The sequence below is a fragment of the Eurosta solidaginis genome, chromosome 3 (assembly GCF_040869045.1).
Source record: "Eurosta solidaginis isolate ZX-2024a chromosome 3, ASM4086904v1, whole genome shotgun sequence".
In the NCBI taxonomy this organism is placed as follows: Eukaryota; Metazoa; Arthropoda; class Insecta; order Diptera; family Tephritidae; genus Eurosta; species Eurosta solidaginis.
The window spans coordinates 283,659,243-283,685,998 of NC_090321.1; the positions used below are offsets into that span (position 1 = coordinate 283,659,243).

Genomic DNA, 26,756 nt, shown 5'->3' on the forward strand with positions numbered 1-26,756 from the left:
TTGGCGATTTATTTCTTCGCGTTGAGAGTATGGCAATCGATAATTTTTAACATATATCATGCAACTACTATTTGCATATTGCAATGCAAAAATTTCAATAACATTGTACAAATAAATTAAATTATCTTAAATTAAAACTATTTTTTACATTAAATAAGTCGATAAAACTATGTATTAATTGGAGCATATGCTGATGTATGTTTGAGTCTAATATACAACATATTTTAAATTAAATAATATCGGGCAAGAAGCCAGCTGAATTGATCACTCTGCCGAATTCTTCTTCCCAAAGGAGGGTGATGTAACGACAGCCTAAGAGCAACTCACCACATCAACCAAACATCAGCTGATGTATGTACTAGTTGACCGAATGCAACCCGGCGCGTGAGTGGCTCGGCCATTATAATTTGGGAGCGAAATCAGTAAGTTGAACTTACAAAAAATATATTTGTGCAACGTTTCGACAATTAAAGTTATAAAAACCAAATAAAACTATTTTAAGATTTAATAATCGGGGATTGCTCGTATTGCTTTTTTAAATGTATGAAAACATTTATTTGAAGCAATTTTTTAATTTTATAATTTATTTAATAATTTGGGAAAAATTTAAACAACGTGATATCAGGGCGGACAAGGCGACAGCTGTTTCGAGTATACCTTGTAAATCTCTTCAAAGCCTTTTCTCCCGGGTGCGGGTTCGACTCCCACTCCCGGGAGAAAAGGCTTTGAAGAGATTTACAAGGTATAATCGAAACAGCTGTCGCCTTGTCCGTCCTGATGTCACGTTGTTTAAATTTTTCCCAAATTATTAAATAAAACTATTTTAAATTAAATAATAAAACATAAATGTTTATTTATACGTTATTAATTGTGCGCATAATTGAGCGCATCCAAGTGCTGGCGTTCACGCCTGTGGACGAGCGTCTCGCCGCTATTCGAATAAAAGCAAAATTTTTTAATATATCATTCATCTGCGCCCATGCGCCGACAGAGGAGAAAGACGATGAGGTGAAAGACACTTTTTATGAACAATTAGAACGCACATACGAGCGCTGCCCCCGTCATGATATAAAAGTCGTGCTTGGCGACTTTAACGCCAGGGTGGGCAAAGAAGGTGTTTTTGGCCCTACAGTCGGAAAGTTCAGCCTACACAATGAAACTTCTCCTAACGGACTAAGGCTGATTGACTTTGCCGGTGCTCGAAACATGGTCATATCAAGCACGAGGTTCATGCATAAAAAGATACATCAAGCTACATGGCTGTCTCCTGATCGAAATACTCGCAATCAGATAGATCACGTTGTGATAGACGGACGGCATGCCTCCAGTGTTTTAGATGTGCGAACGATCCGAGGACCTAACATCGATTCGGACCATTATCTCGTTGCAGACAAAATACGCACCCGCCTCAACGCGGCTAAAAACAAGGAACAAAAAACACAAGGAAAGCTAGACGTCGAAAAGCTTCAATCACAACAGACTGCCAATGATTTCACAACTCGACTCTCACACCTGCTCTCTGAGGGCACAACTCATCCTGAAGGAATACAGGAGCAGTGGGAGCATATCTCCAAAGCACTTCATACTGCCGCCGAGGAAAAAATTGGTTACCGGCGGCCACGAAAAAACAACTGGTATGATGAAGAATGCCGCGTTGCAACCGAAAGGCCGCTGCCTACAGGGCTACGTTAAAAGCGAGCGCGACAAGAGGAGTGTGTGAACGCTATCGTGAGTTGAAAAGGGAAGCGAGACGCCTTTTCAGGAAGAAAAAAGCAGAAGCAGAAAGGCGTGAGTGCGAGGAGCTTGAGCTGCTAGCCACCAGGAATAACGCCCGAAAATTCTACCAAAAAATACGGCGACAGACGGAAGGTTTTAAGACCGTGGCAAACTCCTGTAGGAATGAAAACGGCGACCTTGTAACTGATGTCCAGAGAGTGCTTAGATTATGGAGGGAACACTTCTCTGCTCTCCTAAATGGAGGCAGCAATTCACCGCGCAGAGATGAAGAACCCGATCCCGCAATCGACGATGATGGAATATATGTCCCCCCGCCCGATTATGACGAAGTTAGAATAGCAATAACCAGATTGAAAAACAACAAGGCCGTGGGCGCTGATGGATTGCCTGCGGAGCTATTCAAGTTCGGCGGCGAGGAGTTGGTAAGGCGCATGCAGCAGGTTCTTAGCAAAATATGGGCGGACGAAAGCATGCCCGACGGTTGGAATCTAAGTGTTCTTTGCCCAGTCCACAAGAAGGGGGATACTGCAAAATGCACCAACTATCGTGGAATCAGCCTTCTTAATATCGCTTATAAGGTCCTTTCAAGTGTATTGTGCGAAAGATTGAAGCCCACCGTGAACCGGCTGATTGGACCTTATCAGTGCGGCTTCAGACCTGGTAAATCTACCATCGACCAGATTTTCACAATGCGCCAAATCTTGGAAAAAACCCGTGAAAAGAGAATCGACACACATCACCTCTTCGTCGACTTTAAAGCCGCCTTCGACAGCACGAAAAGGAGCTGCCTATATGCCGCTATGTCTGAATTTGGTTTCCCCGCAAAACTTATACGACTGTGCAAAATGACGTTGAGCAACACCATCAGCTCAGTCAGAATTGGGAAGGACCTCTCCGAGCCGTTCGAAACTAAACGAGGTTTCAGACAGGGTGACCCCCTATCGTGCGATTTCTTTAATTTGATGCTGGAGAAAATTATACTAGCTGCAGAACTTAACCGCACTGGAACAATATACTATAAAAGCGTGCAATTACTGGCATATGCTGATGACATTGATATCATCGGCCTAAACACCCGCGCTGTTAGTTCTGCTTACTCCAAGCTGGAAAAAGAAATGGTAAAGATGGGTTTGATGGTGAATGAGGACAAAACGAAGTACCTGCTGTCATCGAGCAAAGAGTCAGCGCATATGCGCCTTGGCAACCACGCTACTGTTGGCAGCCATAATTTCGAAATAGTAAAAGACTTCGTTTATTTGGGAACCAGCATCAACACTAGCAACAACATCAGCACTGAAATCCAGCGAAGAATCAATCTTGCCAATAAATGCTACTTTGGACTAGGTAGGCAATTGAAAAGTAAAGTCCTCTCTCGGCGAACGAAAATCATACTCTACAAGTCTCTTATTGTACCCGTCCTGCTATATGGGGCAGAAGCATGGACCATGACAACAGCAGATGAAGCGGCTTTGGGAGTGTTCGAGAGAAAAATTCTTCGAAAGATTTATGGACCTCTACGCGTTGGCGATGGCGAGTACCGAAGAAGATTTAATGATGAGCTGTACGAGCTATACGCAGACATCAACATAGTCCAGCGAATTAAAACGCAGCGGCTGCGCTGGCTAGACCATGTTATGCGAATGAAAGATGATGCTCCGGCCAAGAAAGTGTTTCTATCGGAACCCGCCTATGGAAGCAGAGGTAGAGGGCGGCCCCCACTCCGTTGGAAGGACCAGGTGGAAAACGATTTAAACTCCCTTGGTGTGACCAATTGGCGCCGGTTGGCGGAGCGAAGGAGCGACTGGCGCGCCTTGTTGGACGGCCATAACCGTTTAGACGGTTAAGCGCCAATTAAGTAAGTAGGTAAGCAAAGATAAACACATTTTTTTGCGTTCCAACTCTAGAGCAAGCCACATATACCTGGCCATGGGAAAAGCACGGACTCTCTAAATTTAAGCCTGTAACAGAAAGCGATTGTCCTTGTGCTTTGTTGATTGTAATTGCAAAAGCAAGGCGTACAGGAAACTGTAAGCGCTTAAAATTGAATGGCAAATCTGTAGGAATCATTGGGATCCGTGGTATGAGCACATCCTTCACCTTTGCTTCCACCGCTGATGATTGTTGCTTCGATTACATCCGGCATTAATTTCTAAACGCAGTCTGGTTCCATTGCACAATTTTGGTGGGTTTAAATTCCACCATGATTGGTGAGCCAATTTTCAAAGTTAATATATGCGCAGGCATTCCAGGTGGTTCTAAAGAGTTTAGAAATTCAATTGGATAATTCACAATTTTATCTTCATCTGAAACTGTGACGATCGATTTATGTTTCGTCACTCCAGCAGGAAATTGGTTTTGAATGCGATCATTGATTTTGTTAACATGATAATTTTTGGGAGATGGGAAACACGTTTTCATAGGGAACACAAACACATAATTTTATTTTGATGGAAGATGTAGATAGATTGAATATAACAAATTTTTTTAACGGGCGGCAGATTACTAAACGTCCAAAAGGCATAGCAGCCAAACTCAACAACGCAGTCAAACTTTAGGTGTTAAAATAACTTAAGTTTGTACGACAGCCATAGTTTTGAAAAATCCCATTTGTAGGGAAGGTGCCACGCCCGTCTTTTCGCCCTTCCACATTTTATTTGAGGTGTTAGGGCCTAACCTCATATAGCTCCTTACCAATTTTCATTATCCTACCATTAATACATACAGAGATATACAGTATGATATATTCCATTTGTATGGGAGGTGCCACGCCCCCTTTTTCCCAATTCCACACTTTCTAGGTGGTGTTAGGGATTGACCTCATATACATAACTCCTTACTGAATTTCAATGTTCTGGCATGTATACCTTCAAAGTTATGCAGTACCAAAGATTCCATTTGTAAGGGAGGTGATATGCCCCTTTTATATATCGAAATTATTTTTAGCCTAAAACCTTCCCGTTGATCGAAGGAACCTATAACCAAAATTTGGTGATGATTCAAGTGTGGGAAATACGTTTCCATAGCGAACACACACACACAGAATTTGATTTTTATATATATAGATGTATAATGTGTTCCAAATATGAACCAAATCGGACCACAAATACGATATTTTGAAATATTGCGATCCATGCGCCACCTATCGGAGTTTTTTTCTTATTATTGCATTGTCATCGGGTTCTGAACTATATTCCGATTTTCAAGCTTGTAGCTTATCGGGAAGTTACTTAAATTTCAATTACAAAATTCGTGCCAGCCAGCTAAATAAAACCGTTTAAAAAGTATAATTGCCATGTATGGAAAACTTCCAAATATAATGAAAAATTCGTTTGAGATATTTACATTTACTAACAAGCTCTGAATATAAGTTTGTTTCAGTTACCTTTTTTATGGAAAAACGTGGGAAACATTATCAAATAAAGAATTCCATATTTGAGGAAGTGCTGCTAAAAGCGCGCAAGTCTATTATTAAAAATTCTATTCGAAATGATTAAATGGATGTATTCCCTATCGTTTGTCAAAGTTTTATAAAAATATCTATCCATGAACTTTTTTGACTTTTGGCCGCTTCGCGACACCCCAGCAAACACAGTTTCTAACGTTAGAGAAATATTGTAATTTTACATTAGAATTCTAATGTAGTTCTCTAATGCATTTCGAATCGAAAACTAGGTTAGAGAACTAGGTTAGAATTCGACTGTAAAATAATTCGAATAACACTAGAAATGCGATGTTATGATTATTGTCACAGTTATCGATTATTTTAAATTTTTTATCAGGGATGCACCTTAACGTTAAGCTAATCGTTTATCAAAAAATTTCCACCGTTTCTGTTGAAACACTTCGAAATATCGATAAAGAAATTATCAAGATAAATTGTATCTCGTTTTTAACCGAAACGAAAAGCTTTCGTTAACGCTAAAAGCGTTAACAAAAACGTGATACTTTATGTTTGAATTGTACTGGCAATGCTATAGCCATGATGAAGCCGTAAGGTGGTAACAGCGAGCGGACATACACACACAAACTCCATGTAATTTGTTTGTGTAATTCGTTGGTGGTAATGTCAAAAATACTCTGAGAAATGTTCGTACTGTCAAAATTCATGAGAAAAGTTGCAATCAGCTTGGCTAATGCTTTCACCTTTAATGACACCGCCATCAATCAGCTTTGCCAGCATAGTTTGAAATTAATAATCAACATAAACGATTTGATTTCGTTTTGATAGGGCAGAAAACGAAACAAAATCATTTCGTTAATTTGACGTTCTTAACGTTAATAAACGAAACGAAATGACTTTGTTTCGTTTATTAACGTTAATTGTCGTAACGAAGTGATATCGGTTCGTTGGTTAAGCATGCCTGTTTTTTATAAAATAAACGCAAACTATTTAAAAAAAAATAAAAAGCGCCGCAGGGAAAAATTCGGAATAAAAGATCTATTTTTTCGTGAAATAAATATACGGAGTTGAATGGAAAAGGTATGTTTTCCTCGTTGTTACTATTTATACTAACTAACTAAATCGGTGCCAATATGATCACTCGTCCTCAGTGTTATACAAACAAAATAAAAATAGTGAAAAGCTGTGTGGAAATATTATAAGTTACGAAATAAGTTTTTTTTTTTTTATTTATAATAATAAGTACTAGTAAGTGAAAATGAATCAAAAGAGTTAAAAAAGGAAAGTGAGCAGATTATTAAAGTGCTATTTGCATTACATGAAGAAAACGCTTCCTCATTCGTACCTCCAACCAAGGCTGAGATCAATTTTTAAGTACGGGTTTAATTTATTATAATAGAAAAAGCCTTTGAAATATGTTCCTTCTTAATACATAAGCTTATAACCAAATAAAAGTATTCGATAAAATGAAACAATGAAAATTTCGCTGATTTAAATAAACCCATTAGAAATTGAAGTTAGAATCCGATTAGAATTATAACCCTTTTCTCGGTATCGAGAACGAAGTCCCCTTTTTGTTATAATTTGCGACAGTTTCGCAAATCGTCCTCTAACCGTATACCTTAGAGAAATACATTAAGGTGCGTCCACACCAGTAACAAAACGTGTTACAAACAGTTATATAACCAATGTTGTGTAACTTGTTAGAAATTCAACTAAAAAATGTTGTATAACACGATGTTGTGTAACTTTTTTTCTGTTTTTATAGCAGGTTACATGTTACCCAAAGGTTGTCGGTAAAGATCGAAGGAATTAGATAACTTGGTTGTATAACAAGTTGCAATTGTTTTAAAACAATTGTTACACAACTTTGCTATTTCGTTACCGGTGTGGACGTACATTTATAGTGCGGACTTTCTACACAACGACTAAAAAAATGATTCCACTAATTTTGCTTTTTCACTATCACTTATCTGAGTGGTAATGTAATGAAGATATCGGCATTACATTAAAAATAGTACTATATTGTTAACTATTTTGTTATATACTTGTTGTTGTTGTTGTTTTGTTTGTAATTGAGTTTTATTTTGAAGATGAAAATTTTTGAAATACTCCAAAAAGAAAATTTTAATTAGTTTATAAAAACTCCAAATAAATAAAAATGAAATTTAAAAAAAATAAAATATTTTTATTCGAATAACATCCGAATATATTTTTGAAATACTTCAAAAAGAAAATTTTAATTAGTTTATAAAAAACTTCAAATGAATATAAATAAAATTAAAAAAAATAAAATATTTTTATTTTCCAAATATACAAGTACAAAGTCGGAACCACCACTACGCAAAGCTGTTATAAAAAAATATTTTAACTGTACTTTGAAGAATTGGACCAGTTGGGAAATGAACAAAATTTAGCCATGATTTGTAGTTTCGGTTTGATAGTGTGATACAAAAAAATCAGCATAACTGTTCTAGAGATATACGCCGCCGAATTTCACAAATATCGGCGCGGCGGCGGCGGCGTCCGGCGCGTGACTATATTTTCTACTCGTTTAAGACTGTTTACGCCATTTATTGTTCATGTCGAAAATTGGTCGGATATGGCGAAAGTGGTATCTACGGATGCGCATCACTGCCAGTTATAAGAAATTAATTGGAAATTTAACTCTTTCCAAACGTTCAAAAGCTATTTTAAAAAACAGGAACTTTCAATGCTAGCTTAACACGGACTTTGCATCAACCAACTCAGAAAGTTATTAAAACAAAACACTAAAAGAAAAGTTATATAAAAAATTTAGTTGCTCACTTTTGCTCACATTTTTTTTTTTAAATTAATAAAGAGCAATGAATTCAAATAAAATTACCCAAGGCGAATATGTTTTCAAATTGTCCTCAAGTTGGTAAAAAAGAAAATTACCCAAAAAAGTGCCGATTTTTTTAAAAAGTTTATATTGCGATTGGCTGAAAGAATAAGCGAAATCAGTGATGCAAAATCCTTTATCCTTAATCCTGATTATTACCTCATACTTAAGTTGAGGATATATGTACGTATGAGAAGGGTTTGAAAAATCACTTGGGCCTACATTCAAACATCTGTTGTTTATTTGCGAAACTATACAATTGCGTCTGAAATGTTAATTTTGATTTTCACACTTCATCCTTCAACATGAAAGCTTTCCGGTTTGGCATTTCCTAAAGTTTGCGGCCCTATCCAAAACTAGTCTCTTGGAGTGAATCACATTGATTATAGCCTGTCAACCAAATTTAAATATCACCTACACGTTACCGCTCCTTTTACATATGTGAATACGTAGGCACATATTTTTACCAGAAGAGGTTTTGTCTTTCGCAAGAACACTCAAAGTGATGAAACAAAAGCTTTCCCAAAACAGTCGAACTAATGACCGTGTGTGCTACTACCCTAACGTACCAATAGGTGTGACCGATCACAAATGATGCTGTGTTACCGGAGCGTATCGGATCTGTATCCGACAAAGGACCATCACATCGATAACACTCCCCAAGGCCTTCGGGGAGTAACCTAATCGCTACAACAACAACAACAACCGATCACAAATTGTCATAAATATCCGCTAACGGGAGTCCAAGGAAACTTGCTGTTTCAACAGGGGTGGACCATAATGAGAGGGGTGTTAGAGGCAACTAATTATCCATAATCAGCTTTTATATCATAAAATCGGTCGATTTTCATTATAAAATATCGTTTCGGTTTAACGAAGACTATTGAAATCAAGGTTGTGAACACAAACGTCTGAAAAACTTAGGCCTACATTTTAAAAATTTTATCCAGGGTCCTTGTAAGGTTTGAATTATATTATCTAAAAAACAAAAAAACACGCTTCTTCAAGCGTTTCAAATTATCTGGCTCTAATAGTGACTATGCTGCATACTCCATCTTGCGCCTTAAGTACAACAGGCTACAGATAAGATGCTATAAGAATTATCTGATGAAGATTAAGCATCGGATCTCTTCCAATCCAAAAACATTTTATTCCTTCGTCAACTCCAAAAGAAAAATTAAAGGGTTTCCTTCTGTAATGAAGTATAACGATCGGATTTCCAGTATTGATTCTGAGATTGCAAATATGTTTGCTGACTTTTTTAAATCTAATTACTCGACTATCCCTGACTCCCCTCCGGTGGATTATCAATACATGTTACCTTCGCTTAACTCAGTAGGTATCCCATATATTCATACAGATGAGGTACTAAGGCATCTGGAAAGTCTGAAAATTTCCTACTCCAGTGGACCTGATGACTGTTGTGCTCAGAATTTGCGCTCAATTTCTTTGTCAACCCCTTACCTGCTTATTTAATGCCTCTTTGAGGCAAGGGATATTCCCTAAGAAGTGGAAGGAGTCGTTTATAATACCACTTTATAAAAGTGGGAGTAGATCTTGTGTCACGAACTATAGAGGAATAGCCAAACTTTGTGCTATTCCAAAACTATTTGAATCAGTTGTCACAAATCAACTGGCTTTTGCAGTATCTTCGGCAGTGGACCTGTCTCAACATGGCTTTTGCAGGGGTAAGTCCATTGTGTCTAACTTGCTGGAGTTCACAACCCTCGTATCCAATAAATTAAGGACGAACTGCGAAGTTGATGTCATTTACACTGATTTCAGTAAGGCGTTTGACAAAGTTCCCCATTCCTTACTCCTACTAAAACTCGATCGATTGGGTTTTCCATCACGGCTTCTCTCTTGGGTCTCTTCGTACTTGGTAGGTAGAAAGCAAACCGTTGTGTTTAACAATTGTTTGTCTGAATTCATCAATGTATCTTCTGGAGTTCCACAGGGCAGTCACCTTGGTCCAGTGTTGTTTCTGCTCTTCATTAATGACCTCCCAAATGTTTTGAAGCGCTGCATACCGCTGATGTACGCTGACGACGTCAAACTGGTTATGCCCATTCGCTCACCTGAAGATAGGGCACTTCTTCAATTGGATCTGAATAATCTGGTTGAGTGTTGTGACGTGAACGTCATGTCACTAAATTTACCGAAGTGCAAGTTTATGTGTTTTACGAGGAAATCTTTTAAAACCTATCAGTACATGATAGGCGATTATATCATTAAGCAAGTCACAAACTTTACTGATCTTGGCGTTATAATGGACCCTAAACTGGACTTCAAATTACATATCGAATCGTGTGTGAATAGGGCTAGAGGCACTTTGGCTTTCGTAAAAAGGTGGTCAAAGGAATTCAATGACCCCTATGTCACTAAAACTCTTTTTTTATCGTTAGTAAGACCTATATTGGAATATGCTTCCATTATCTGGAACCCGCGTTATCAGGTTCATAGCGACAAATTGGAATCGGTCCAGAAGCAGTTTTTGCTCTTTGCTTTAAATCATTTGCCCTGGGATCCATCAAGGAACATACCGCCCTATTGCAGCCGGTTAAAACTTTTACAGCTGCCTTCACTACAGAGCCGTAGGGAGATGCTTGGCGTTTTATTTATGGTAAAACTATTAAGGGGGATGATAAACAGTCCATTTCTGCTTGGCGAGGTGATGTTTAATGTCCCTTTTAGGCCCTCTCGGTATTTCCAACCGCTATATTTAAATACATGTAGATCGAATTTTCAAATGCATGAACCTCTTCGTTGTCTGTGTCAAGATTTCAATAATCACTGCAATAGTATTGATACTTGCGACACACTTTACAGTATAAAAAAATATATACTCACTGCCTTGAACTCATAACTGTTTCAAAATCACATGTTAAACTAAATCGGTTACCTGCTCCAGTTACTTTGGGCGGGTGGCTTGGAATCACGTCCTTTCCAACTTCCCACACATCGCAGCCCTACTCATTGTGTGTTAAATATACATCAGCTGCTCGAATTCACGTCCATTCCGACAGCACTAATAATCAATAGTTACTTTGGGCGGGTGGCTTGGAATCACGTCCTTTCCAACCTCCCACACATCACTGCCCTACTCATTGTGTGTTAATATACATCAGCTGCTGGAAATCACGTCCATTCCGACAGCACTAATAATCAATAGTTACTTTGGGCGGGTGGCTTGGAATCACGTCCTTTCCAACCTCCCACACATCGCAGCCCTTCTATTGTGTGTTAAACATACATCAGCTGCTCGAAATCACGTCCATTCCGACAGCACTGATAATCAATTCCGTTGCTCGGCATCACAGTCCATCCCGACAACTGATTCAATAATATATGTATATACATATTTTATAATATAATTTTGCTCACTATGTATACTTGTTAATTTTACACTGTAATCCGCATTTATGTTCATTCATTAATTCATATTTAGTCTGATTGATTGTAAAATATGTAGACTAACAAATAAATAAATAAATAAATATAGAAGCGCCAAGGATTATACGATTTTCACCCATGTGTTACCCAATGATATCCACTTAGACTGCTTATAATTTCGAGGGCGGCATCTTTGGCCGAATAGTCACTTCCTAATGTTTCAAGGTGTTTCTCTGGTGTAGCTCGGCAGCATAATGCGACAAAAGCATCCGTTGGAAAGTCTTCGGAGCTACACCTAGAGCTTCTAGGAAAATGACGTCGGCGAAGGTTTGAGTTCGAAGTCGTAATCCTATAGTATCTGTGATGGCATGTTATGTGAGGGCCTGGAGGCGTGGTAGCGACTGGTGGTCGGAATTGCTACTGTTCGCGCATCGGGAATTGTAGCTCTTAAAAATAGCCGTAAAACTGGAGGCGCCCTGTGCCACGCGAGTCATGAGTGTTAATGGACCATTAATAGCAACCGTAAGTCGCCTTTGTGCGTGACCGCCAAGGAGCCACAAATGATTTAAAGAAATTTTGTTCGCGACGATTATTAGGAGTTAACCCCATGTGAAACTACGCTTTGCACGAGATATACAGACAAAAGTGTGACCATTTTATGTATCTCTATTTCTTTTCAGCAGACGCAGCAATTCCACAGACTGGGGTAAGGTTCGAAGCCAATCTGAAGTGAGCGAGGGACAATCCCTCCGCAAGGAGCTACTCCTGAAAATGTTTGAACGATCTGCGAGATTTTGAGTAAAACCCCGGAACTTTCCGAAGTGGCCAAAACGTTGATTTCCTTAAAACCTACAAACCAAACCTTTCCTAAATATTTTTTTTTTTAAATAGACAGATCAAGTTTTTTTAAAGTAAGAACACTGGCGCGCCGCCCACGCCGCCGTCGCCGGTATATAAACAAAAATTTTTGAATATAAAGATATTGCATGCGCGAACTTCGGTGGAAAGCAGCGGAGCGTAACAAAAGTCTAGTAGGTCACTTTCACCACACCAAAAACTTAACACAATTTTTAACATAATTTAAGCACAGAAATACACTGATTGGAGTTTTAGTGAGTAAAAGTTAAAATTCTGAACACATTAGCGGAATAAAAAGTGTACAAATAATTATTAAATAACAAATACAGACAGTGGTAGTTTAACAAATTCTGCTGTGGTAAGTGGTGAATGTGACCTACTAGAATTTTGTGAAGCTTGCCTCACACGATTTTTCGTCTATGCAATGTCTCTATATTATATCGTTTCTGATATAAAAGAGCCTACGCCGCCGCCGCCGATAAAGTAATCGGCGTAAACCTCTAAACTGTACACATATCATCTCCCTATTATGGAGGTCGTATTTTTTCAAAATCGAGTTTGATGAATTTGTATGGACAACATCTGAACATGCTCGTAGTTTAAATGCACTTCACTCCTGTGGTAAAGTATGGCATCACGAGCTCGATATTTGCATTTTCCTCCTTCGACATTAGGGAAACGATATGTACTATTATAAATGTAGGAGACTTACATATGAACGGCAAGCAATCAAAAATGGATTTATTTCAAGAGTGAATGAAAGAAAAACTTATCAACATATCAGTAAAATGAGAAATACAAAAATAAAAATAATTCAGTAAAAATGGGACAACTCATGGAAACCTTACATGAAAGTTGTCACTTTTTTTTAATTTTTATTGCCGACCGCTCATATATCACACCAAAGAAAAGCCAAGCCACGGACGATCGGCCAACCACACTCACAAAATGTAGATTCTTACAACCTTGCCTCCATTTCGTATTAAATTATATACGTGTTTCTTTTAAGATGTCTTTGTCAAGTTACGTGCGTTGGGTATTAAACGTTCGATTTTGCCCGAATTGTAGTATTCTATTAAAAAGTGGTAAAATGAAGAATGTGTTACTATTTTATGAGAAAAGGCGCAAGAAATCATACCAAAAGCAAGCAATCATGTAAGATCTACTTTATTGCTTTAACTGTTTGTGAGATTGCATTCTTGAATAGAGGTGCCACAAGATCTAATAATTGAAAAAGATTCTTTCGCGATACACCTCCGAGGATATTAAGACCGAGTCGATTAGAATTCTAACCCTTTTCTCGATATCGATAACAAAAATCAAACCCCAGTGGGTTAGGGGGTCAGAATACAGCCGCGGAAGGTATGCCTGTCGTAAGAGGCGACTAAAATACCAGATTCAAGGGGCCGTGTAGCGCAACCCTTCAGGTGTGCAGCGCAATATATAGCTTCTCCAAACCCATTTTTCAACCTCACCTATCCGCGACGAATCCTGTTTCACTAACAGACGAGGCTCTGACCACCCCAAGCTCCTCATGCAACTTGGGGGTGGGGAGGGAGGGATGGCCTGAAGGTTTAACGTGGCCATATAAATCGTTCCCGAGATGGTCGGGCTAGCACCTTAATGGTGCTGTGTTACCGGAGCGTAACGGATTTGTATCCGGCAAATGAGCATCACATCGATCACTCCCCAAAGCCTTCGGGGAGCAACCTTATCGCTACAACAACAACAAAAACATATCGATAAGAAAGTCCCCTTATCCCCTTATTTCTACCTTAGGGAAATACACCAGAATTTGAATCGTTTTCTAATCGTTCTCTAATCTATATGTTTGTTGGGGTTAATGAACCGGAACTCCTCGGCCTATTGCGGCGTAACCCGACTGTCATTATAAATCTTTTTTTTATTTTGGGATTTGGGAGTGTGTTATCTATTGTTAAACTAGAACTAAGTTAACCTGAAATCTAGTCAGTAAGGTTGTTATCATTTCACTTAATAAAGATATGATATATGAAATTTGAAATTGATAAACCACACTTCAGACACATTCATACATCCATGCATAAAAGAGAAAGTGAGTAAAATCAATAGTGACATTGTTTGGAAGTGGCGCAATCGGTACGGTACGTTGCAGTGTTAATATATACACTTTCCATACAAAAAAAATCGTACCCGTTGAAATCGAAAGTGGTGCTCCAGATAAAATATAAGATTTTTCTATGAAATTTGATGTAGAGATTAGTGGACGCTTTCTTTTGTTAAAACGAATCCGATATTTGTCAAATTTTTGTTATGCTTTATTTATTTAGTGTTAGTTGGATCGATCATCTTCTTCGTATATATGGATATATGTATGTATATAAACAATTTTTAGCACACCTTTAAGCAACTTTAATGAATAGGGCATAATCTAGCTTTGTTCAATTGTTAGAGCGTATTGTTGCATATATCACCATTCCAATGGATTATTACATGGTTTAAAGTGCTCAGAATATTAAATATTCGCATACACCAAGACCACATACCAAATATGTAAGTATGTATATACCTCATTTACTAAAAACATGAAAAACAAGTGGCGCTGGTTACACTATTTATACATATCTGAATATATAAATCAGCCCACAGCTCAAAAATTTCCCCGTTTCCCTGCAATGGTTTCACTTTTAACATTGATATATTTTTTTAAATGTTAACTTACTACTGAAATTCACGTTCAAAACGAATTTCCAATTCGAATTTATTTATTGCTCCTAGTTTTTATTACGATATCCTCCAACTATGTGCAATAATCTTTAAAAACACTTCTTGGATAATTGAACACAGACAAAAGCCAAACAGGAATGATTTTGGGTTTTTCTTGCCGATGTCAATTTACCAGTGCTGCCACAACGGACGCTGTCACCTGGTTGCATGGCGGAACCATGATACAAAAAATGTAGGTAGTTTCATTTAGTGTGACGCTAGCCACTTGTCTTTTGCGGGGACAATGTCAATTTCACCAAAAACAAGCTACCAGATTGAAAAATGTTACGAATTTTTGTAATTTTGATGGATTTCGTATTAACGAATACGACTAAATTACTTTCATAGGTATTTTGGGAAATTTTAGAATAGCACCCCCCGAGTTCGTGGTAAAAATTGGTATCAAATGAAAGAGGGAGTTGTCCCGATCACAAATATATATATTTTGAAGTGCGCAAACTTATAATTTAAAAGTTATTTGTTGTTAAACTTTGCAAATTTAGCAAATTTCTATAGCACTTTAAATTACAATTTACATATCTTTCAAAACCTTAATCCACATACATATCTATATAAATTGGCAACGATAAACTTAAATTGCATTTTTGTACATTTCACATTTCATTTTTGCATTGTTTTTACTTATTATAAATGTTTCTATTAAATCAATCGCATGCACATTTATATATATATATATATATATTTTATTGATAACATTACAAAGCTGTGCTGCCACATAAACAAAAAAAAAACAAATATAAATATTACCTTCCCAACTTTCAGTTAATAAAGAAAAAGGAAAATATATATTTTTACTACTCATTTTGAGAAGTTGAAACACCTTTCCGTGTAGGCGGCCGAAGGCCGCCTATGCAGAAAGTTGTTCTACGCAGAATTACTGTGCATGGCGCAACCGGTGTTGGATCGGCTAACATACCAATAAACATAAGAGTTATAAGGTAATATCAGCTCGTTCACGAATGCAAAAAAGAGCTTTTTCAAATTTTTGTTAATAAAGACTAAAGTTATTTTTCGATTCTGCACTTGTTCCGTTTTTTAGATATGGCAGCACAGATTTGTAATGTCATAAAATATATATACGTATACACATATAAAAGTTGTATAGAAATTTGCAAACTTTAACAACAAATAACTTTTAAATTATAAGTTTGCGCACTTTAGAATATATATATTTGTGATCGGGAGAAATCCCTCTTTCATTTGATACCAAGTTAAACCCCGAACTCGGGGGTGCTAAACTAAATCGCTGCCGGTATTTTAAATAAAAAAGAAAAAAATGAGCCCCATGCCTTGGAAATATTTTAACACGAAATATCAGCATATAAAAGGTGTTTAATAAGTTTTTCGAGCTCCCGAAAATTGTTTTGGTGGAAAAAACATGGATCGAAGTATGGAAAGCAAGGGAATATAGCCTTCTTAAGTGTCCGTACGTTTGCTCAGAACATTTTGACAAAACATCACGTTTGTCAATTGCCTGCTCAAGGGAGGTCCTTATAAACCGACAACGCAATTTCTCAATAAATTGCCTACAAGTCCTCATTTTTTATTTTTTTATTTATTGTATAATTCAAGCGTTGCGCTTTAGGAGGGAATTGTTAAACAATTTTTTAGGGAAACCATTACCCTGTAGCTCTGCAGGCTAGCCACTAGTTATGAGAGTGTTTTTGCTCGTTGTACCAGGAGTCACCTTGGGACAGCCCCGCCTATACACATTCTGTGCCCTTTTAGCATTAGCATAGATGTGCAGACTTTGGATGTACACTTTTTCTCAACATGCCTTGAGAAATTTCCACTGTAGGCGCATGATAATAGGGCCATGCTAGAACAACAGGATTTTTCTTTTATTTTTTTTCTGTCTAGGGGTCAAGCTGCCATAAAGATGTGAGTCATTAACCAATGCATGAGTCATTATCCACGATTTTTCAATAAAATTGCATGTTTTACTGTATTCTCAATCAATATCTCAGATAACCGTTGCGTTTTCAGTCTAAAGGAAATTTCCATCTCGAAAACCCACAATTTCGCCTTAAACAGTAACGGCATGGCAACGCTTCTGGCAAAACAACAAGCATTATGAAACTTAAAAAATCCCCAAATACGTCAAAAAATTTTGAGTGGAACTACCTTCTTTTTTGTATCATGGGCGGGACCATACCATATTTTGCCTGGTTGTTATGTGTAATAGATGGTTCAACAATCTGGTTGTAACATCCTGTATAGTAACATCCTGATTCAGATTGGCTAAATCTGCTTGTCGGTATTAGGCGAATGGAATGGAGAGAAAACAAGATTTTGCAAATATTGTGTGTTGTGGAAAAATAATCGGCTTAATAAGATGCATTTACTAATAAAATATTTTAAGCGATGTGAAACTATCCTTAAATAAAAAATTAACCACCACGGGCAGTGAATGATTTTCAATGTGATGGTTACATTTTACATTTGTTATATCTTTTTGACAGTCCCTACGCTATAACAATGAATACATTAATTCAGCTGATAAGATTAACCAATCATAAAATTGAGCCATGGTGCAATACAAATCGACAAAGGTGATGTATAAAAAGGAAGGATTGCACTTTTTGGAACAAGTATAAAGGGCCTGGCAAAGTTGTCATAGTCATAACCATATTTTTACTTAACCGTACCTATTGGCATCAGTTATTGGTACCTTAACCTAAAAATCATCATATTTTGATAAAAAAAAAGAAGAGAACGCAAAACATTACAAACATATTCCACATATAATAAATATCTTACACCCCTATTATGAACTCATACGTACACGATAAACGCTTGCAATCTGTTATACCGTATGATGAAATAAATTCTACCGTGTGAAACCCGATCGTTACCGTTTATCATGGTATTGCCATATGCTAACTATCGCATCAACTATTCAGTTTTCTAGGCTAGCTATCGTTGATAAATTTTTGCACAATAAGGGAGCCATGGGAGCTATTTAAATAAAAGTAAATATAAAATTATTACAAAATCCAAAAAAATCTATCCTCTTTGCTTTTATGTACAAGACAATTGAATTGTTGGTATTCACGTTTTGTTTTGCTATCTGTTTCGTATAGATTCACAAAAATTTGTAAACAAAACTCTGCTGTCATTCACAATAGTACATCTATCGGGCGTGTGGAAATCCCAATATGAAACTTTATTTTTTACGATACGCTAGCAAGCGTTTATCGTCTATCGTATGAAAATTCATAATAGGGGTGTTAAATAAAAGTAAATATAAAATTATTACAAAATCCAAAAGAATCAGACTCATTCCCAACACTCTGTTGCAACACCCTGGGCAAGAAGCCTTAAAGTGGAACAAACCTTCAAAATATTTGGGGCTGACGACCTAATTTTACAAGCGCGCAAACTGCCCTCTACCTCTGTTAAGACATACTCTGAAATCTATTTTTTTTTTTATTAAACTTTTTTTAATTTTAGTATGTCAGTGTATAGTTCATTTCAGGAAGATTGGAAGCATCTCTCAATTTTCTTCTTTCTATGGCCTCTATCCGAGTTTCGCCAATTTGTTCATTTGAGTTTAAGAGGCCGCATAGGTAGCAGAAAACATTTTATTGTTATTGTTTTGTTTTGCTATCTGTTTCGTATAGATTCACAAAAATTTGTAAACAAAACTGCTGTCATTCCCAATAGTACATCTATCGGGCGTGTGGAAATCGCAATATGAAATTTGATTTTTTACGATACGCTAGTAAGCGTTTATCGTCTATCGTATGAAAATTCATAATAGGGGTGTTAGTCAAATATTTTTAGGTTATGGATATGGCGAAAAACCAAAAATCAATTGGTTGGCTATGGTATGGTTATAGCTAGAGCGTTATGATATGGCACCATTTACCAATTACATTGATTTCCATAAGGTTGGTTGGATCAGCTGTTTTAAGGGCGAATTAATGGTGACTTATAACCATAAAACCATAACCAGATAAATCAGCTGATCGAACCTACCTTATGGAAAGGATTATAATCGATTAATGGTGCCATACCATAACGCTAACGCCATCGCCAATCAATTGGTTTTTGGTTTCTCGCCATATCCATAACCTAAAAATATTTGAGTTGGTGAATTTAATAACTTTTTTTAGATTTTCTTCATTGTTTTTGATACGATATGACTAAGATACTTATTTTTTGTGGAATATCTTTGTAATTTTTTGCGTTTTCATCATTTTTATGAAATTTTCACGATTTTTAGGTTAAGGCATCATTAATCGATCACATTGAGATGGTTATGGATATGGGTATGGTTACGACTATGGCGTTAGGGTTAAAGCCGGAGTCATTGGTGCCGTATGTCGTATCGCTGTATCCGTATCCCTAACGTAATCAGCTGTTTATCGGTACGACGGTAAACCAAAACCCAATTGGTTGGCTACGATACGGTTACGACCTTAGCGGCACCAATAATCGATTGCATTGATTCTCATAAGGTTGGTCGAATCAGCTGTTAAAAGGTTACCGATACGGTTACCGATAAAGCACCAATGTCTCCAGCTTAAGGAAGTTTAATTTGGCTTTTATATGGATATGGATACGTCAACTTTTCCAGGGCTTTAACCCAAATGCTTTCAAAGAATTTATCACATTGTTGTTGCATTTGCATATTAAATTAAGGCTGAGTAACACAGCACTGTTCTGTGTTATTGTGTTAACACTCAGTAATGGGCGGCACGCACACGCACACTTATCGATTAATTTATAACACAGTGGCACACTCGATGGCACAAAGCTGACTGTGCAATGCCGCTCAAACTGGTAAATGCCCTTCAAAAAACGTGAGTACTCTATAAATAATGTAAGGAATACTCCTTTGGGAGTATAGGACTGCTCCAAATCTAATCTGTATTCATACAAAAAATGTGTTCCAATTAACATTGCGATGTCCTAGGAGAGGAGTAGGTGACCCCACTCTCGCTTTGTTTGTGAGTATTCCATAGAGTACATACGTGAGAGTACTTTCCAAAGTACTTTCACTGTAGTACTCCATGGAGCACCCACAGAGGATCATGACCACATACAAAGCAATTAGCCAGCCGATTACGTGCTACGCGTCACCCATATGGTCGCCAAGCCTAAAAACCACCCACTGGAAGAAACTACAGGCCTGCCAAAATACTGCTCTCAGAATCGCCACGGGCGGTCTTCTTATGTCCCCAGAACACCATCTGCATAATGAGGCGAGAATACTCCCCATCAGGGAGAGAAATGAGATGCTGACCAAACAGTTTCTGTTGAATACCCAGAAACCTGGGCATCCTAACAGACATCTGATTGACGAACCAGCACCGCCTAGGGGCCTAAGGAGTCATCTCCGTAAGCATTTTGAGGAAATACGGCACCTGAGAACCCAGCCGTATGAAGCGGAAAAACACAAGCAGGTCCTTGGTGAACTCCATAGACAGGCGTCGGACCTTTATGTCGGGAATTGCCCGGTGAATCCAGTACTTGAAGAAAAATATCCAGAACTCGCAGAAGAGGAACGCATACTCCCCAGGGAAACGCGTGTCACTCTTGCTCAACTTCGTTATGGATACTGTAACAGGTTAAACTCTTACCTATCCAGAATCAACCCCGACATACAAAATGTATGCCCTGCTTGCAATGTGTCCCCACATGACACCAACCATCTCTTTAATTGTAATGTGGAACCAACGCCTCTAACACCCCTCTCCTTATGGTCCACCCCTGTTGAAACGGCAAGTTTCCTTGGACTCCCGTTAGAGGATATTGATGACAATTTGTGATCGGTCGCGGCTATTTAGGTGGGGCGAACATTGCTACAACAACAACAACAACAACAGAGGATCATATGCCAAAGTACTAAAGAGGAATTGTGTCGGAAAGAATTATCGATGTGAATTTAATTTAAAATGAAAGTAAATGAAGAGGGGCAATACAACTTTTATATTTTATACTACGAATATTCTTATATTATTTACATTTGCGTGAATAAAGAAACTAATATAATACGCATACGCATACGTGAATAAAGAAACTAATATAATATGTGTACATAAAACCAGTGCGCGGTTGCATTTTATCAGAGTTGCCATAGTAAAATTTTATTATCAGTTATTTGTATGCAATATTTTACTTTTGGCAACTCTGTTCGATCGTAATCGTGTCGTGATCACGGTCGTTAAAAAACGAGCAATGATCGGCTGATGGTGTTCCGCAAACGCATTGCAAAGGAGTATTGTTAGAGTACTCCAACATGAAGAAAATGGAACACGTAATCCAACAATTTTTGCAGGGTGCTCATAACACAGTAACACGCTCTATAGCACAGAGAATGACACTCAGATCGCAAGTGCACATACATACATACTCCATTGTGCTTGTGTGTTGATTGTATTGCTTGTCAGGGCGTGGGTCGTCCCCGCGTTGGGCTTTATGCAGACCTTGGCCCGCTTTGATGCAGAGAGCCTCACATGTTGAGGTGGAGTACGCTGTTAAAACAGCAATACTAAATGTTTGGCTCGTTCAGAATATAAGAACAAAAAACCGAAAAGTTACCAGCGGGTCCCTCCTAAACCAGGGGTGGTATCCACCGTAGGGTTACGCAGAACACCTTTCTGCGTTGGCGGCCTTCTGCTGCGCTTATAAAATAGTACCCTGGGTGGGTCCAACACCGGTTTGGAGACCAAAACTATATCCACGCAAAGCACTTATGTTGACCGTTTTTTTGTTGGGTACCCAACATAACAACAATCACATGAAAATCACCAACTTCCACTGCAAATATCTCCGGACAGAGATACAATTTTTATTTTTTTCGCCTTCGTGGCCATGTTCTCGAGATTAATACGCGTCGTGGAAACCTCTCTCGATATTTTTTTTTAGTAGCACATCAACATTTTAACATAATGAAAATTATAGAAATTGTGTTTACCAAAAAGGTAAACACGAGAAACGTCAAATGAAAATGTCCCAAAAAAACACCATGGTGAACTCACGTAAGTTCACAATGATGAAAAAAGCTTTAGGTTGAAGATTGCCAGATTGACGTGCATGATATGGTGAGAATAAGGACAGGGATAGATATAGGGTGGTTATGATTGCAATAGACAAAAGAAAGACCGTGGGAAACGGCATAAGGAAACGGTTCTTTTCAGCGGTTCGGATAGTATAAAAGGGGGTAACTGAAGGTGAACAAGAGGAAAGTAAAATATAGCAGCATATCGGGCTAAAGTGCGCGCTCCGCTTATAAAAAAAAAAAAAAACATTTGTGATTTTTGCGTGTGATAAAGTTTTAAAATTCCCTGTGCGCGAAGATCCAGAAAGGATCAGGTTAGTGCCGATAGCAATAATTTTTAAGTTTTGATAAGGCAAATTGCCTTCAATAAAAAAAAATCGGTTTCGGTCGATAATTTTTAAAGAAAAAGGACGACGCTGCATCCAACCATCAGGACAGGATTTCCTTGCTGCATAAGGAGGTGGAATATTTGTTTACCTGGTGAGTGTTTAAATTATGAAGATTTTTTATTATCATCTAGACTTTCGCGCCGTTTGGGGTTCACGCGACCTCAATTTTGACTTCGGTCACCAGCCTCTTCAATAAATCCGCAGGCACGGATTTTCCTGGGTGAAGATTTCCACTCAAGCAGTTTTTTTTGCGTAAACCCAAATTCTAAAAATTTAATATCTCTGCTTTTTTTTTTTGATTAAAATACTAAATTTTTGTGGATACTCATTTTATATTGCGAGTAGGTATGAGGGCAATATAATATGAATGTATGTGTGACATAAGGCGCGTGAACGCCAAATCGGTTTTTGGAGCCTTGATGAAAGAATTTAATTGGCGCTAATTGAGATTTAATTCTCGTAGTGGGAACCGGAGGTGGCCAGTGAAGCCTTTTTAAAGCGCCAGGGAATCACATCTTTTGCGAATCACATCTTTTGCGAATCACATTTTTTGCGAATCACATCTTTTGCGAATCACATTTTTTGCGAATCACATTTTTTGCGAATCACACTTATTACGAATCAAAATTTTTACAAATCACGAATTTTTACGAAAACTACGAATTTCTACGAATTCGGTATCAAATTTTACAAATGCAACAATTCTTTTTGCAACTTCAACATCAAAATTGTTACGAGTATCAACCATTTTTATAAAATCAACACCGTTTTTGTACAAAGTCCATATTATTCCTACATATTCGACGTCATTTTATACAAACTCAGCGTCATTGCCTACAAATCCGATACAATTCGATCTCCGATCTATCAAAACCCTACAACATTTTTTTCATCAAGTAAATCGTAATTGCATCTCATCACATTTTTTGGTATTGCAATTTCATCACCAATAAATCCTTTTATGTGCGTCTCGGAAAGCTGCGTCCAATTGGATTTGTTTATTCACCTAGCCATTTACCCTAACGTTGGAGCGACCTACCTCATTATAGCATTCAGCAAAAAAGTTCACCATAACGTAATTTGTACAAAAGCTTTTTATGGTAGATAGAAAATTAACAAACGAGTCAGGGTAGTCTAAGAATTGTTTTTTTTTATCCCAAATTTTAAACTGTATGAAATATGAATTTTACATTGATGTGCATGGACATATATCCGAGTCACTATAAATCTTTTCCGTTTTAGTCTTAAACGTAGTATTCGATTAAACCAAAATTTATAAAATTGTAAGGCGTCTATGAGTCACAAAATATACCAGAACGATTAATTAAGCTGTTTTTTTTTGTCTTACCTTTTTTTGCAGAGGGTATGAACCCTGCACCAATAAGCCCCCCAATCCCCACATAAAAGAGCTCTTTTAGGCAGGCATTAGGGTGTCTTTTAAAACTCTTTTTTTTTTATATAACTCCACTTGAGTAGATAAGAATTTGGTGATTTTGGCGACAGAAAGACCCAGAAATATATTTGAACATTTGTCATACAGTTTTTTTTATACGGAATTCATGTGCGCATTTTGATCCTTTTTAGGTTGATAATATTTATAGGCCTGTTTACGCGTGCATAAATACTGTTTGTAATACGTTTATTTTTACTTTTATATGTTTGCATAAGGATATACATTTTTTTTTGCGAAGAAGGAACCCATATGTGTTAAATTAAAATTTACATATATGTATATATATAAATTAAGGTGTTTGAAGAAAAATATTATTGAATATAAACGAAGCTTGATTTTTTGTATAAGATTTTATTCCATTCGTGTATAGATTTTAAGATTATGTTTATAAAAAATGCGTTATTGAAGTGAAAAGAGAAGTAATATGGCTGGCTAATTTCTTTTGGGGCGGGATGTAAGGATGGAATGATGAGGAGGTAAGTGGGAGTATGGAGCATGGCATTAGGGTGACCGCAGAGTAGGTTGCACGATGCGAGCGGTCCAAGGTTGGGTGGGATTCCTGTTGTGCGGTGGGTAAGTGAACCCGAAGAGGTGAATGGAAGTTAATAAATATATGTGTGCGTCCGGTTCCAAGATGGCGGGTTGAGAACCACGGCCTGCCAAATGTACTGAGCTAGCTAGGGCCACCATCTGAAACCATAGCAACGTGTACGTGACATATATTTATAAATGGCGCCCAAACTAAAAACACATGAAGGGATCGCTATATTTCTTATAGCACCCGAGAAATAATTTTTTTTATAATTCAACAGAGCGCAGGAAAAGAAGCTTGAATTGGCGCCCTCGCAAGAAATCAAATATTCTTCTGTAACATCTAGTAGAAATACAAAGATATAATTATCTTTTTTTTTACTCAATTAAACTTGCACTTACAAATGTATTTAAGCTTTCAAAAAAAAAAAAAAAAAAAAAACGTTCATTTGAAAAAAAAGGTATGGTGTAAGCGGGTATCTAAGCTAGTTAGGTGACTTGCTTGTCTATTTGTTACAAAGTTTAATTGCACCAGTAGTTAGGAGCAAGCCCACCATATCTGATACAATAACCAAACGGTGGCATAGACGCAAAACATGAGGGTGATCTATTAGCATCGACATTTTTACAACACAAAAGTTTATTTTAGATTTCAGTTTTTTGGTTTGTTTCTTTTATAGAGAGTTAGTGTCAGGAATATGGCTACAAATGTGGAAGCCAAAACATAGGTTTTGAGTTTTGTTGTTCCATAAGTAGTAGATTGTGTGACCACAACTACATTGCGATTGGTAGATGTTGTGAAGCATAAAATCGTTTCGTAATTTGTTTCGTTATTTAATTTATCAGTGAGGATTCACATACCAACCCACACAGGAACGAACAACTATGCTCCAGAACCCTAAGCCTCCTCATGTAGTCAGGCCATCCGAACACCCGCCAACTCATAACATTCTATATTATTAAATTTTTTTTTATACTTTTTATATCGGAGATAATTTTGGTATTGGTTTTTTGGAGTCAGTTTTTTACAAAGGTTTGAGTTTTTTGGTGTACGTGTTACGTTAATACGTCATCATAAGTTTATGAACATTCATTTAGCATAGGGGTTAACCTACAGGTATACTATATTCACACCTCTTCATCAATACAAACATTTTTTTATCGATATATATATATATTTTGTAGACATTTTTTTTTGGTTGATTTCGTATGAAGCGCTAATACAGGGGTGCGTGTTCGTAGACACTCAAGGTTTATAGCATTTAACATACATATATTTTGCTATGTCGTATATTCTCCTTTTTGAGATTACATCGAGATTACTTGGTTGCTTGATATTTTGGTTTACATAAATATTTTTTTTTATTATACCAATAGATATACATTTTTTTCATAAGGTTCAGTACCTATAGGGTTGTAACCCGCATATACATATATTTTATATTGATTTAAATTTTCTTTTATATAAATTTTCTTTTGATTTTTGTTTAAAGCGCTAGTACGTGAAGGAGTGTCTGTAGACACGCAAGGCTCATAGGATTTAACACACATTTCAGGTTTTATACTATAATTTTCTCTTTTAGGGTTACTTAAGGATTTTATATACATATATACATTTACAGGGTGTCTTTTTGGTGCCTCGTATACAAAGATTTTTTTTAAGTCCAAATTTTTTTTTAATCATTCGTATGAATCACTCGCCACCGGCCCATAATACACGAGCAAGAACAAAGATAGCCAACATGCCAGCAGAAGACGCAAATAAGCAAGTGAATGAGAGTGATCCCGCATTCATCGATCTTTCAGATAGGTTCGTAGGTACGAAAAATAAAGGGGATGAAAATGTAGGCGGTAGTGGGCAAAGCGCACCACAGGGTATTATGCAAGCAGTTACAACTAGTACTGGGACAGTGCCCAAACAATATGGTCAAGCCCAGGTTACCCAATCGGTACTCATCCGGCCACCGTCTTTACCCTTTCCGCGCCCCCCTCCGGTTCACAATTTCGCAACTAATGTTACGGCCAGTAGGCCTATAACACCAAACATACGCGAAGAAGTAACCCCAATAATAAAAAGTATGATGGCAGAAACTCAACAAGCCCTTTTAGTCGAAATGCGTGCAGGCATGCAGGCGATGTTTGAAACTGTACGCAGTTCCAGTGTCGAAGTGGGAGCTGGGCGTCAGACAAATAGGCCACGAATACAGTATAAAAAAAGGAGGCATAACATTAGCAGCGAGTCAGCAGAATCGAGGCGTTCGATACCTGAAAACGAAAGAGTTAATGAAAACGTCAACAACAATCGTAATGCACATAATAATATTCCTGTTAGGTCGGCGGTAGGTCCGTTACCGGCG

At 37.5% G+C, this 26,756-nt stretch overlaps 1 protein-coding gene across 1 annotated transcript in view; it reads right to left on the reverse strand.

Annotated features, from left to right (window-relative positions):
• ATPCL (ATP-citrate synthase) overlaps positions 1–15,107 on the reverse strand; it is a 102,903-nt gene extending 87,796 nt beyond the window's left edge. The window contains exon 1 of the mRNA XM_067776788.1: positions 14,953–15,107. The gene's annotated coding sequence lies outside the window, so the exon portion shown is untranslated. The remainder of the gene's footprint in view (positions 1–14,952) is intronic.
• Positions 15,108–26,756: the final 11,649 nt, after the last annotated feature.